The 13929-nt window shown below is 49.2% G+C and overlaps 1 pseudogene across 1 annotated transcript; it reads right to left on the bottom strand.

Annotated features, from left to right (window-relative positions):
• Positions 1–3607: 3607 nt before the first annotated feature.
• LOC307048030 (large ribosomal subunit protein uL22-like) lies at positions 3608–4163 on the bottom strand (annotated as a pseudogene). The gene has a single exon. The product of its transcript is annotated as a large ribosomal subunit protein uL22-like (transcript).
• Positions 4164–13929: the final 9766 nt, after the last annotated feature.

Raw genomic sequence — 13929 nt, 5'->3', positions numbered from 1 at the left:
GTGTAGCGGTTGTGAGGATGGGGCTTAGTGCATGGCAGGTGCTCAATAACAGCTACCATAATGGTGTCCACCTGGCCATTGAAGAAGGCTCACGCCCCTCCCCTCCTCAGCCCCATCCCTGGGTTCATCATCTTTATTTCCTAACAACAAACAAGCTTTGCTCTGGAAGCTTTCCTGGTTATCCTCAAATGCCCTCCCCCATTTCATTCTCCTGCCCACATGCTGCCCGCCAGACTGTTTGTTTTGGATGCAGGAGGCCAGCCAGGGAGTGGCAGGCCTGCCCATGCAGTTCCTTGAAACCAAAGTTGCTCCCTGAGTCATTGCTGGGAGAAGCCAGTACATCCAAGCACCTACACAGGCATGTCAGAGGTAGGATACCCTGTGGGTGCACAGGCAGGGTTACGGGGAACAGAGGGCCTATAAGCCAAGCACATGGTGTAGGCTTTATCCTGGGGGGCTCAGAGAAGGGGCATTGAAAGTTTTTAATTAAGAAAGGGACATGATCAGATTTGTGGGTTAGAAAAGTCCTCCGAACTCTTCGATGAGTCTTTCAGGAAGGGAAAACCCCACCTATATTCTAGCATCTTCTTCCTTTGCCCAGTACAGGTTTTCTGCTCTAGCCAACCCCCTACACAGACTCTCTGCACCTCTGCCCCACTGGAGTGCTCTCCACATGGTCATGTTTTCCCTGTACTTCTAGGCCTGGCTTGGTTCTTCTGCCTCCAGAAATCCTTTCCTGCCCCTCAGCACATGTTCATTGCTCCCTTCCCAGAACCCAGGGTTCTTTCCCACACACCCAGCAGCCAGAGCCACTCAGAACTTGCTACTCTATGTGGCTAAGTCTCGGAGCACACAATGCTGTGGAAAGAACAAAACTTTGCAGTCAGAAAATCCGAGTTCAAGTTCAGATTCTGTCCTTAGCCGTTTGGGATCTTCAGCCTCTCACTCAGCTTCTCTGAGCCACACTTTGCTCATTTGCTCGATAGGCACCTCCCAGGACTGTGGTAAGTATCAAAACAATGTAAAAGCACTCTGGAAACAGTGATTTAAAAAGAAAAAAAAGAAAGAGATAAAATGATCTTTATTCCTAGATAACATGATTGTCTGTCCACAAAATCCAAAGAAATCTACAAAAAAAGCTAGTAGAATGAGTTTAAGGTGGCAGAATACAAGAGCAATACACAAAACCAATTTTATTTCTATATATTAGCAAGTGAGAGAAACCAGACCCATACGCAAGAAAAACATAAAGAGGAAAAGAACATTACTCTCCCATGAAAACTCCCTGGTGGTCCAGTGGTTAGGACTCCACACTTTCACTGAAGAGGGCCCAGGTTCAATTCTTGGTTGAGGAACTAAGATCCCATAAGCCGCACAGAGCGGCCAAAAACAAACAAACAAACAAACAAACAAAACACTACTCTCCCTCCAAAAAACATACTCCATGATTCCTGTTCTACTGTAGAAAATGCAAACGAATTTATAGTTACAGAGAAATCAGAGGATGGAAAGGTAAAGAGGAGCAAGAGGAGGGATTACACAGTTTTGGGGGCAATTAAAATGCTTACTATTGTGATTGTGTTGTTGTGTAAACAGTGATGTTAAACAAAAAGGGGGAAAGGCATGGGCTGTGGAGTCAGGGAGACCTGGGGTGGGACCTTGGCTGTCTCCCACTGCTTGACTGTCTCTAGGCAGGCCATCCAGTGTCTCTGGGCTAACTTTTCTCCTCTGTAGGTGGGAAGCTTAGTACTTGCCTCCGGGATTAATGTGAGGATCAAATACGTTAAGAGGTTGGCACCTTGCCGGGCACATAGTAGCCTGGCAATGGATGTTAGCGCCCCGCCCTCCTCACTGCCAAACAACAGTGCTTTGGACATGGGAGTACGTATATGTGCGCTGATTGCCTGGCTGATTTAATCACTGACCAACCAAATAAAGGGATGGATGTATTGGTGGATAGATGGGCGGGTAGATGGAGAGATGAGTGGACTGGGAGACAAATATCTAACTGAATCAACAAATAAATCCATGAGCGGATAGCTGAAAAAAATCAAGGAGCAAACGAATGTCTGAATGAATGAATAACGAAGGGAGTGAGCACATCACTAAATGAGTGACAAGAGGGACATGGCAGTAAATGACTGTTCTCCTTCGGCCCAGAGGCCCACCCTCCCCTCGGCCTTTGTGCTGTGTGTAAGGCACCAGTTACCTTGCAGGCTCTCTCTTAGTGGCAGGCAGATGCCCCTGCCAGGTAACCAGGGTAACCTGGTGCCCGAAGAGAAGCAGCATTTGGCTCCATGGAAGTCCCATCTCGGCCTATCTTGGCAACAAGAAGAAACGTTCTGGGACTGCACAGCCTGGAGACAGTGCCCCCTCTGAGCGGCCAGTGGCCAAGCTCAGGCCAGGTGCTTGCCCACCTTGGGCGGGGGTGGTGTCCTTGGTGGTCACCGACCTCCTGCTGAGGAAGGGGGGCGTCACTAGTTCCACTAGAGAAGATGCAATGGCCTGAGTAAGCTAGGGAGGCGGGTTAGACTCCCAGGAAGGGGGGGATCTGCAGAGAGCTGGGGCCTGGCCCCATCCTGCTGATGGTGAGCTTGTGGGTCAGGAGACGGCTCCATCAGTCACAGCATCGCCCTTGGGGCAAGGAGAAAAGACCCATCTGTGAAGGCACCCTGACTGAGGGCCATTCACAGCGCGGGCCTCTTTCTTATAACCTCACTGGGAGGCAGCTGGGCAGTGCTTGCCTCTCCGTCAACCCATTTATAGATAAAGAGGCCCAGATAGGAGAAAAGGCTTGCCCAGGGTGGGAGAGAAACAGCAGAGAATGAAAACAATTCCAATCTCTCGATACCTCCACCCTTCTCTACGGGCTACAGGGGACTCTGTTACAAAGGGGGAGGATGACACCCTCTGGCCACCCCAAAGAGGTTGCTTTTTGTTGCTGTTCCTCTAAAATTGTACTGAATCTGTTGCCTGGGTTACTTCCCCAACTAGCTGAGAGGAATCTGTCTCTGAAGTCTCAGGTCACGTTGTTCAAGTCCCTCTTTCCTCCTCCCTGAGTTGCAGTTATTTAAGTCCTGTCTTCTCTGTGCTACTGGGCGTGAGCACCTCAGTGGAGAGCCCGGCCTCTTCCCCCTCCCATGTCCTCCCCCCACGCCTGGCACATGTAACACGGTCCGCAGTAGCCACCAAAGTTTCCACAGCAAGTTAGGGAAAGAGCTGGGTGACCCAAAGATACGCAGCCCAACAAGACATAGTCCCTTTTGTCAGGAGGTGAAAACAGAAGACTTCTAGAAACAGCAGTGTCTTATTTTTTATTTTTTTTTCATGGTATGCGGGCCTCTCACTGCTGTGTCCTCTCCCGTTGCGGAGCACAGGCTCTGGACACGCAGGCCCAGCGGCTATGGCTCACGGGCCCAGCCGCTCTGTGGCATGTGGGATCCTCCCAGACCAGGGCACGAACCCGTGTCCCCTGCATCGGCAGGTGGACTCTCAACCACTGCGCCACCAGGGAAGCCTGAAACAACAGTGTCTTAACCCAAAAGTACAGATTTCTTTTCTTTTCTTTTCTTTTTTTACTTTTATTTGCATTTATTTTTTGCGGCATTTATTCCCAGGCCATAAGTTTGTGTTTCTTCTGTTTCTTCTGGGATATCTTTTTCTTCTGGGCAACCTCCTCTTCTGGTTTAGGAACAATCTGTTCTTTTTCAGTAAGGCTCATCTCAATGTGGCAGGGACAGCTCATGTATGGGTTGATCCAACCGTGAGCTCTGTAAGTCCTGCACCACATCTTGGGGGCTTTGTTCACCTGGTTGTGCTCAATGACCAGAGTATCTACATCTAAGCCTTGAAGTTCAGCATTACTCTCTGAATTTTTGAGCATGTGAAGTAAAAACTTCAGCACTCTTTTTGGGCCACTGACCCTGCGTCCAGCCCCACTGTTTGGCCTGGGCACACCTACCAACTCCACCATTGTAACAACAGAATGGCACACATTGCTTCTTTAAAGTGACATCCTTCAGATACTTGGTGACTTTTCAGATATGCATACCCTTAATGGCCTGGGCAGTTCCACGAGTGTTCTTAAAGTGAACACGAAGATTTGAACCTCTTGACTTGCATGATTTTGTGGGGTTTTCTGGGTCAAGTGAATAGCGAACCATTTTTAGAGGTCACCTCAGGCCACTTACCGGAAAAAGTCAGATTTCTAAAGGTGGGATTCTAGGCAGTTGGATGGGCCTGGGGACAGATAATTAGGCCACAGGCTCTTTTCAGAGGTTTCATCTCACGGTCATTACTAACTCTGTCCAGGCATAATTCTCCCTCAAGTGTATCACTTTTCATTTTTCTTAGGACAAACGTGCTCTTTTCTGTGCTCTACTGGCTTTTCATTCAGGAAGAGAGGGCAAAAATATCCTTTAATTTACCAAAATTTCTTTTTAAATGCATCAACCAACTCAGGACTATCGGGAAGATAATGGTTCTTTCCCCTCATAATGATGGAGTAAATTTCAGCCAAAATGAATTTAAACATTGTTCGTGGGCTATAATTTTTTATTAATTTCATCAATCATGAGTAAGCCATTGACCTTCCACGGCTCCAAGCTGTTCTTAGAGCATCTCCTTGCCTTGTTCAAAGCCAGCCTCCAACACAGTTTTCAGCTGGATAACAAGAGGTGGGTCTTTTTCTCCAGCAGGGCAGTGGCTGAGAGCTCTGGAGTCTGACAGTCCCAGGCTCATGTCCTGGCTCTGCTGGTTCTTGGCTCTGTGACTTAGAGGTTGCTCTGTGCCTCTCTCCTTCCCTTATTTGTCAAGTGAAGATAAAGATGTTATCTGGAACTTTGCAGGGTTGATTAAAAATTAAATGAAATGATGTATGTGAGGCACTTATCAAGGGGTCTGTCACATAGTAAACTCAATGAATCTTAGTTATTGTTATTATTCTAATACAAACATGGCATTATGTTTATTTCGTTGTCACTAGGTCTCATGGTGCATCTCTCCATCATTTATCCCTTTATGAAGCCTTTATCTCTTATGGTTTGGCTACTCTCTCTCCACATCTTCCAGTGGTGGTTGGGTTGCTACTGAGGGGAGGAGAACCAGGCAATGTTCCCTGTTGCATGGCGTAGGAGGTGCAGCTGGAAGATGGGCTATGGGCCCCGCCTGTGGGCTAAACGGGTGTCCAGCATATCCTGGTGCGTGTGCTTGGAGCTCAATTCCACAAGCGCCCAGTGAGGCCAGGTGCACCCAGCTCGGAGATTCTGCAGGAGAATCCTCCAGTCCCAAGCTTCTCCAACCACTAAGTACATCACTTCCCACCAAGGATCCGAGGTGGTATGTTGGGATACGGGAAAAACACACAATAAATGTGATTGCTTTCCCAGAACACTGATGACTCTTAAAAGCTGGGGGGACAAACATAATTATTAATATTAAAACAAAGGGGCTGGGTTTCCCTGGTGGCGCAGTGGTTGAGAGTCCACCTGCCGATGCAGGGGACACGGGTTTGTGCCCCGGTCCGGGAAGATCCCACATGCCGCGGAGCGGCTGGGCCTGTGAGCCATGGCCGCTGAGCCTGCGCGTCCGGAGCCTGTGCTCCGCAATGGGAGAGACCACAGCAGTGTGAGGCCCGTGTACCGCAAAAAAAAAAAAAAAAAAAAAAAAAAAAAAAAAAAATTTGTAGCAAAACAGATTAGCTTTGCCGTGGAATGGGCTGAGTTTTAATCTATTTGATGTGATAAGGAGCAGAGGCTCTGAAAGTAAGATTAGGTCCAAGATGCTCTTAAAATTGTCCTGCATCGAATGCTGGCCTGATCCCACGAGAGCAGGTCATGTTTCAGGCTGGTCAGAGTCAGTTGCCCAGCCACAGGCAGCATGCACCCCCTGCATGCAGAATTGGGATCTAGTGCATTGAGTGACTGAGCTGAGGCAGTGCCAAGTTGACTTCCTTATTTTCTTGCATAAAATTTCCACTTCCATATGGAATCTCATTTTCTGACTGCCTTCCTTGTCATCTCTGGGCTGGGTTGGTACATCTCCCACTTCTGAAGATACTTTAAAGGGGATGGGGGAGGAGGAAAGTATTATCGGCTCTTCCTCCCACCTGGGCATATACTGGAATTCACAAGATTTGCTCATTGGAGAGAATCTACCGGGGCATTTAGCAAATACCTACTGTGTGCTTGGCACTGGGCTAGGTACCCTAGTCCAAGGTGGTATGAGACCATCTGTTCTTGAGCCACCGTGGCCCAAAGCTCACTGTGTGGGACTATGCGGAATTAGAAAGTCAGGTGCTTTAGAACAAATAGCAAGTAGTCAAGAAGGAGGTGGCGGGAAGCCCCCTGGAGTGCATAGAAGAATGATCAGCAGGGCTCCCACCTTCCCAGTCCCCCTGACCCAGGGAGCAACTCCCCTATTCAGAGAACAACTCAGCACATGGTCCTACCTGCCTCTACACCGGTGGTTCTCAAACTGTGGTCCGGGGACCAGCAGCTTCAGCATCACCTGCCACCTATTAGAAATGCAAATTCTCGGGACTTCCCTGGTGGTCCAGTGGTTAAGACTCCACGCTTCCACAGCAGAGGGCACAGGTTCCATCCCTGGTTGGGGAACTAAGATCCCACAAGCCGCCCAGTAGGCAGAAAAAAAGAAACGAAAAGAAAAGAAATGCAAATTCTCCAGTCGCACCGGATGCTCTGAGTCTCCCTGGGTGGGGGTCCAGCAGTCTGTGTTAACAGCCCTCCATGTGATCTTGATACGTGCACTCTCAAGTTAGAGAACAACTGCTCGAAGAGAGGTTACTTGTGTGACCCGATTCTTGCTCTACGTTTCAAGGCACAGAGGTTCTCTTTGACTCTGTGGAGCCCTAAGCCGGGGGGTCTTTTCCCCTGATCTAGAAGATAGCATGATGCAGTGGGTAAGGGTGCTTGGAAGTCAGGCAGTCAGCGTTCAAATCCCAGCTCCTCCTGGGCAGGACACTCCGGTTCCTTGGAGGCTGGATCTCTGATCTGTAAAGTGACATGATGACAATGGAAATAACCTAATTGGGTAATGGGGATAAGCCCTTAGCACTGTGCCTTCCACATGGTAAACGCTCAAGTCATCCTAACTATCAAAAGACATTTTGGAAATTAAGGTTTATGCCCACTGGGTTTTCTTCTAAGAACAGTCACAACTTTGGGGCCAGCCTTCATCCTGAGCCTCAGAGCAAACGTGGTTATGAAGACTCTTCTTAGGGGAGCCAGCTTCCCTGCCAGGACCTGTGCAGAGGACAGGCCCCCACTCACAGTCTCTGAACCAAACCCATCTCCAGTTTCCCCTCTAAGCATGAGTGGTGGCTTTCTCCCTTTCTGGGCAGTCCTAGACAATCAAACCCAACAAAGCCACCTCTGTCTCCTGCCAGGGAGATGGCAGCCCTGGTGACCCTCCATCTGTTGGAGAACATTCCCTTGGCCCTTGAGCAAGCCCAGAGCGAATAGTAAACCATCTGCACTGCCTTTCTTTTCCCTTTGTCTACTGAGAAAGTCTTTGGCTATAGATTCATATACCAAAGACTAAAAAGCACATTCAGGGCTCGTACCTTAAATCAACGAGCTGTTCAGTAATCTGTACCCTGCACGCCAAGTGTGCAGACATTTATTATCCACCCTCAGTGGGGTATGTGCAGAAACCGAGAGCATTTAGAAGCGTGTATGGCATGTTAATGTTGTCGGACATGTAAATGCATGGCACTGATGTTGTATTTTAGGAGTCTTTGTTTTTCTAGGCACCCGTTTTTCATTGTATCTTCTAGAAGTGTCAGTCCCACATGGACTGAGGGAAAAAATAAAACGGGCTCCCACTGCAGGCAAGCATTGCCTCTGAAGGTCTCCAAGAGGCTCAGATCAAGAACGTTTGGCATTTTGACGACTGGCTCCCAACTTCCAGAAGGAGATGACCTTGTATAAAACAAGGAGTTCTCAGGCTCGCTCCCCTCCCCCTGGCCTCTCGTGGCACCACAAATTTTGAAATTCTAGAATCGCTCAGGATGCCCTGTTCTGAGAATGGTGTTCAGAGGAAAACTCATAGTGAGGTTAAGACCCTTTTGTGAGATCTTCCTAAACAGCAAGTGACCAGGAGGAACTTTCCAGAGTCTCCTTAACGTTTGACTAGAGGAGCCAGCCAAGCTTGAGAAGAGAGAACAGGCAGAATGGTGGTGAGGTCAGAAAGATGCCATCCGTGACAACGCTACAAAACCAGGCCGCCGAGGAAGGGGGCAGAGAAAGACCCTGAAGGAGACACACTTCCCTCTCCCGCCCCGGTCTCTCCAGCCCCTCGGGGAAGAGGAAACTGTAGTGTGGCAGGAGCACCAGGTCCACTCTTTCAGAGCTTTCCGCTGACCCTGGCTCAGGCCATCCTGATGGAAAATCACTTCCCGGGCTTCCTGTGCCTTTTCCACTTGGCTAGTTTCTGAGATTTTCCAGCCCACTGAGCAGTGGATTTAGATGTGCAACAAGAAGAAAATATGAGAGAGTGATGGGGCAGAGAGAGCCTGGAGGGAAGCCACCCTGGGGGTGACCCGGAGCTGAGACCTGAGAAGTAGAGGCCAGCTGTGTGAGGACCCGGGAAGAATGTTCTGGGCTGAGAACAGAAAGCGCAAGGGCTCAGAGCAGGGATTCAATGTTCAAGCAGCAGGAAGAAGCATGGGGTGGTGGGAGGTATGGAGAGCAGGTGAGGGCATAACGTGAATCCACCAGGATGGTGAAGCGGGCCCCCCAGGATCTCGGCGGCCGAGGCAAGGAGTTGAGATCGCATTCATCGTATTCGATAAGGGTTGCCAGATAAAATATAGGACACCCAGTTAAATTTGAATTTCAGATAAGTTTTATACTAAACAATTATTCATGTGTTATCTGGAATTCAAATTTAACTGGCATCCTGTATTCTTACTTGGGAAATGGATTTCCAAGTCCTATTTGAAAGGCAGCAGAGGGTTTTAAAGCATTGAAATGACAATCTGATCCAATTTATAGCCTAGTTGGGTTGTTGGACCTGCCATGTGGACTGTGGGCTGTGGTGGGGCAGATGGAGAAGTAGGAATTGCAGACAGGGAGGGAGAAGAGGCTGCCTGAGCAGGCGCCTTGACCCAAGGAACCCAGGTGAGGTGAGTGTACGCTCGCAAGGAAGAGGCCCGAGGCCACCAACTTGGGGTTTGTTGACTGAATAATAAAGCAGAGGGGACCCCAATCCTTAGTCCAGCCCCTGGCTGGCAGGGCACCCTTGCCATCAGCTGCAGTGCTGCTGGGTTAACAAAACTGTCCGAGACACCTGGAGCATGAGAAGCCTTGTGACATCCAGCATCCCGCTCTGCCACCATGGTTGATGGTTCTCCAAGTGGACTCAGAATGCGTGTGGCCAAGAGGAGGAGGAATTCCCAGAGACTCGTACATGAGTTCCAGGGAATAAGCCACGTTATGAAGTGTTAGGTGTGGTCACAGCTGTGCAGGGAGTGGAGGGGTGGCCGTGAACCAGGTCAGTGGATCTTCCAGGGAACAGGTGTCCCGGAGAGAAACCTTGATGGGTGACAAGAAGGCCAGACAGTAGCCTGAGAGTCCCAAGGCCTCCTCAGCGGCACCATCGCACGCTGTCCAAATGCCAAGGGCTGGTGTTTACCACCCCCACAGGGCTCACTTCATTATTTCTTTGAGGAAGTTTCAGGGGAAATTTGTGTCTTCTGGCTCAAACATCTTAGTGATGCCTGCTGCCCGCAAGGCCCCAAGGGGGACGTTTCTCCACTGCCACCTGGACAGTGACCCAGGTCGAGGTTGAGATCAGCCAGTGGTCTTGAGCTGCAGGCTTCAGGGTGCAGGACGTGCCAGGCAGTGTCTCCTGCACTGCAGCCAGGCCGTGGTGCGTCTAGAAATGGGGCCAATGCTCCCTACTTCCTCTGTGTCCTGCCTTGTCGCTGGGCCTCAGAGCAGCACAGCTGGTCCCCATGAGGCTCTCTCCAGAGCCTCTCCCCACTGGCCTGAGGCTCAAATCTGGTGACCAGGCCGGGTCAGGCAGCAGACGTGCTCCAGCCACACAGCCGCTCACAGCACCCCTCGGAGGCACGTTCCCGCCCCCAAATAAGCTCATGCAAATAGACACCTGCAGGCTGCCACCCTGCTGACTTATCAGCCACACCCACTGACTTTGGCCTCACCTGCTCTGGCAACATTACAGCAAATCCTTCCATTTGTGGAGGACTTTATATTTACACATCATCCTGTATTCATTTCCTGTGGCTGCTGTAATCAATTACCACAATCTCAGTGACATAAAACAACACACATTTATCCTCTTACAGTTATGACGGCCAGTGTCACTGGGGTAAAGTCAAGGTGTCAGCAGGGCTGGTTTTTCCTGAGGGCTCTAGGGAAGAATATGTGCCTCACCTCCTCTACCTTCTAGAGTCTGCTGGCATTCCCTGGCTTGTGGCCGCACCACTCCAATCTCTTGCTTCCACAGTCTCGTCACCTTCCACCTCTCCGACCTGCTGCCTCCCTCTTATAAAGACCCCGATGCCTACTTCAGACCCACCTGGATAATCCAGGATAACCTCACCAGCTCAAAATCCTTAATTTAATCACACCTGCAAAGTTCATTTTGCCATGTAAGGTAACATTCAGAGGTTCTGGGGATTAGGACGTGGATATCTTTGAGCCGTTATTCTGCCTACCACACACCGCCCCCCATTCATCAACTCATCTCATCTTCGCAGTGGCTCTGGGAGGATGAAAAACTGAGGCTCAGAAAGGTTAGGTGAGTTGCTGAAAGTCACACAGCTAGAAAGTTGTAGGAAAGGGGAGGTGGAATCCAGGTCTCTGTGATTCTAACTGAATTTAACAGATTATATCGTCATGTAAGAGGAAAACAAGGCACTTCAACATGGAAGAGGTCTTCAGCTTTTCCCTCTGAGATTTCTGCTCCTCAACGTGCCCGGGCAGGCCTTTGTCCCTCTTTCTTTTTCAGGGGTTAAGAGTTGAGTGTCTGTCTGAGCACAAAGGGAACACCTGCAGCCTGTCCTAGTTCAGGGAGTGACCCACATTTGAAGAAAGAGCTCAGCAAGCCACAGCTGGGTCTCTGATCTTTAGGGCAGTTCGAGGGTTTCTCGCACGCACGCTCACATGTGGTTTGATAAATGATTTTCTCAATTAACCCATGAGTTAATAAGCTTCCTGTTACTTAAGGAGATGTCCCAGACCCCAGGGACCTTCAGCCTTGATTCAACAGCCAGGAGAAGGGGAAAAAATGGTGACTCATCTCTTGGGTACTGAACCGGCAGAAAAAAAAAGACTCGGGGGCAATATTATTTTGTTTTAAGTAAGGCATTATAGATTCAATACTTAGTTGGTGTTAGAGGGGGGACACAGCAAGTATTATTCACTCCTTGGGTATCTCAAGGGCGTATAAAGGAACAGTTGCACCTGCCTGCCAGGAAACATGCTCAGGTCACAGTAAGACACTGGGTGACTCATGCAGAGCTTGCTGGGGAAGCCAAGCAGTTGGCCCTGCTGTTCAGTGATGCAGAGATAAAGAGAAGTTAATCACTGTGTTCGAGACTCGCTGAGCCCTTTCTGGTGTTCTGGGTGGACACATGACAGCTCCCCTGCCGCCAGCTGCCATCCCATCCCACGCCCATGGGGCCTGGCTTCCTGCCGGTTTTGTGTGATGCTGGGCCTGATGGGTCCCTCTCCTTAAGGGAGTCCAGGAGCCTATCAGGTCCCTTTGTTTGGGTGAGAAATGGGTCAGGGGAAGATGTCTCTGGGTGGCCAAGAAACCAGGAAATCTTGTTCAGTGAAATAAATGTTGAAGCTATCTTTGCTTTATGTCACATCAGCTCCGAGAATGGATTGACCTGCCTCTCAAACGTGGCTGGCAGGAAGTGACTGGGACACAGAGAAGCAGGAAAGCTCATCACTGCTGGCAGGAAGAAAAACTGTAGCATCCACTTTAGAGAGCGATTTTATGTGATCGAACTGAAGTTGCACATGCCCTTGGACCCACCAATTTCATATTAAAATATGTTTAAAATATGCATATTTTAAGGGGATCACACATGCTTTTAGAATTTTTGTTTTTCCAATTATTGGTATATTCTGGAAATCTTGCCACTAGAATGCTTCAACAATAACTTCTCAATGATTGCATAGTGTACAGTATTCTAATTCTTACTGTTGGACAGTTAAAACCATGCTGATGCTTTGCACTATAAACAATGCTGCAAGGAACACCTTCGTAACTAAATCATTGGCTCTTTTCTGGATTTTGCTTTCACCAATATAAATGCCTAAAGTGTATTTGTTCAATCAAAAGAGCATGTTTTTCAGTATTATTGCTGGGTAATAAGCTGCCTCAAAACTTAGTGGCTTAAAAAAACAATTATTTCTCAAGGGATAGAGTGGGAGGTTGGGGTGAGCAGATGTAAGCTATTATATATGGAATGGATAAACAACAAGGTCCTACTGTACAGCATAGAGAACTATATTCAATATCCTATGATAAACCGTAATGGAAAAGAATAGTTAAAAAAAAGAATGTAGGGCTTCCCTGGTGGCGCAGTGGTTGAGAGTCCGCCTGCCGATGCAGGGGACACGGGTTCGTGCCCCGGTCCGGGAAGATTCCACGTGCCGCGGAGCGGCTGGGCCCGTGAGCCATGGCCGCTGAGCCTGCGCGTCTGGAGCCTGTGCTCCGCAATGGGAGAGGCCACAACAGTGAGAGGCCCGCGTACAGCAAAAAAAAAAAAAAAAAAAAAGAATGTATATATATATATATCTATATATCTGAATCACTTTGCTGTATAGCAGAAATTAACACAACATTGTAAATCAACTATACTTCAATTTTTAAAAATTGATTAAAAAATGAATTATTTCTCATGATTCTGAGGGTTGGCTGGAGAAGTCCTTTTCAGTGGAATTTCCTTCTGGGGTCATTCACATGGCGGTATTCCTCTGGAAGGGCACTAGGCTGGAAGGTTTCAGGTGGCCTCATTCACAGGTCTGGCAATTGGTGCTGGTGGTTGGCTGAAACCTCAGTGCTCCATGTGGCCTCTCAGCCTCCAGCAGGCTAGCCTGGGCTGCAGCATGGTGTGGTCCTGGGACTCCCAGAGGACAAGGGTGGTGGAGCAAGCCCCTTATGGTCCAGACTCCTGAACCATAAGGGGTTCATGATGTTACTTCTGCCACATTCTATTGGCCAAAGCAAGGCCCAGGGCCAGCCCAGATTCAAGAGGGTGGAGAAATGGTCTCCATCTCTTGATGAGTGGAGCAGTGAGGCCAAGGGGCACAGACACAGGGAGGTGGGATTCACTGGGGCCGTTATTATAATGATATATCACAGTAGCTTACATCCTAAGCCCTTTTCTAAAGTGTTCCAAATTGGCCTCAGAAAGACAGTACCAATTTATACTGCCACCAGCCAGCGTCCTTTGGGAATATTTATTTTTTAAAAAACTGGGGTAACCACTTCTGGAAGAATGCACACAATCTGTGATAGAAGAGGAGGTTTCTGTCTCCTGAGTGGCCACAGTCACACCCCTGGGTGGTCACCTGGGGACCTGGCAGCACAGCCAACATTCACGCCAGGCAGTTGAGGGATGGTCACTCCCTTTGGGCAGAGCAGGAGCTGAGCTCTGTCTCTCCCCGTCTGTCTGTCTGGCCACCATCTCCACGGCTGTCACTCCTGCCCAAGCCCCCTCACCTCTCCCAGATCACCACAAAAGCCTCTTAAACGTTAAGCCTCGTTCCCACTCTGCCAGCCCTCCACTCCTCTGCCATGTATCGTTCAGAATGACTTTTTCAAAACACAGATTTGGTTCGCAAGTCCCCCCGGTGTCCAGCCCACCACGGCTCCAGCTGTTTCTGCCTGCTCCCCTGCCTCTGGCCACTTGGCCTTCTTCCTCGT

Source organism: Hyperoodon ampullatus (genome assembly GCF_949752795.1).
Source record: "Hyperoodon ampullatus genome assembly, chromosome: 1".
Taxonomy (NCBI): domain Eukaryota; kingdom Metazoa; phylum Chordata; class Mammalia; order Artiodactyla; family Ziphiidae; genus Hyperoodon; species Hyperoodon ampullatus.
This window is presented reverse-complemented; position numbering and strand designations above follow the sequence as displayed.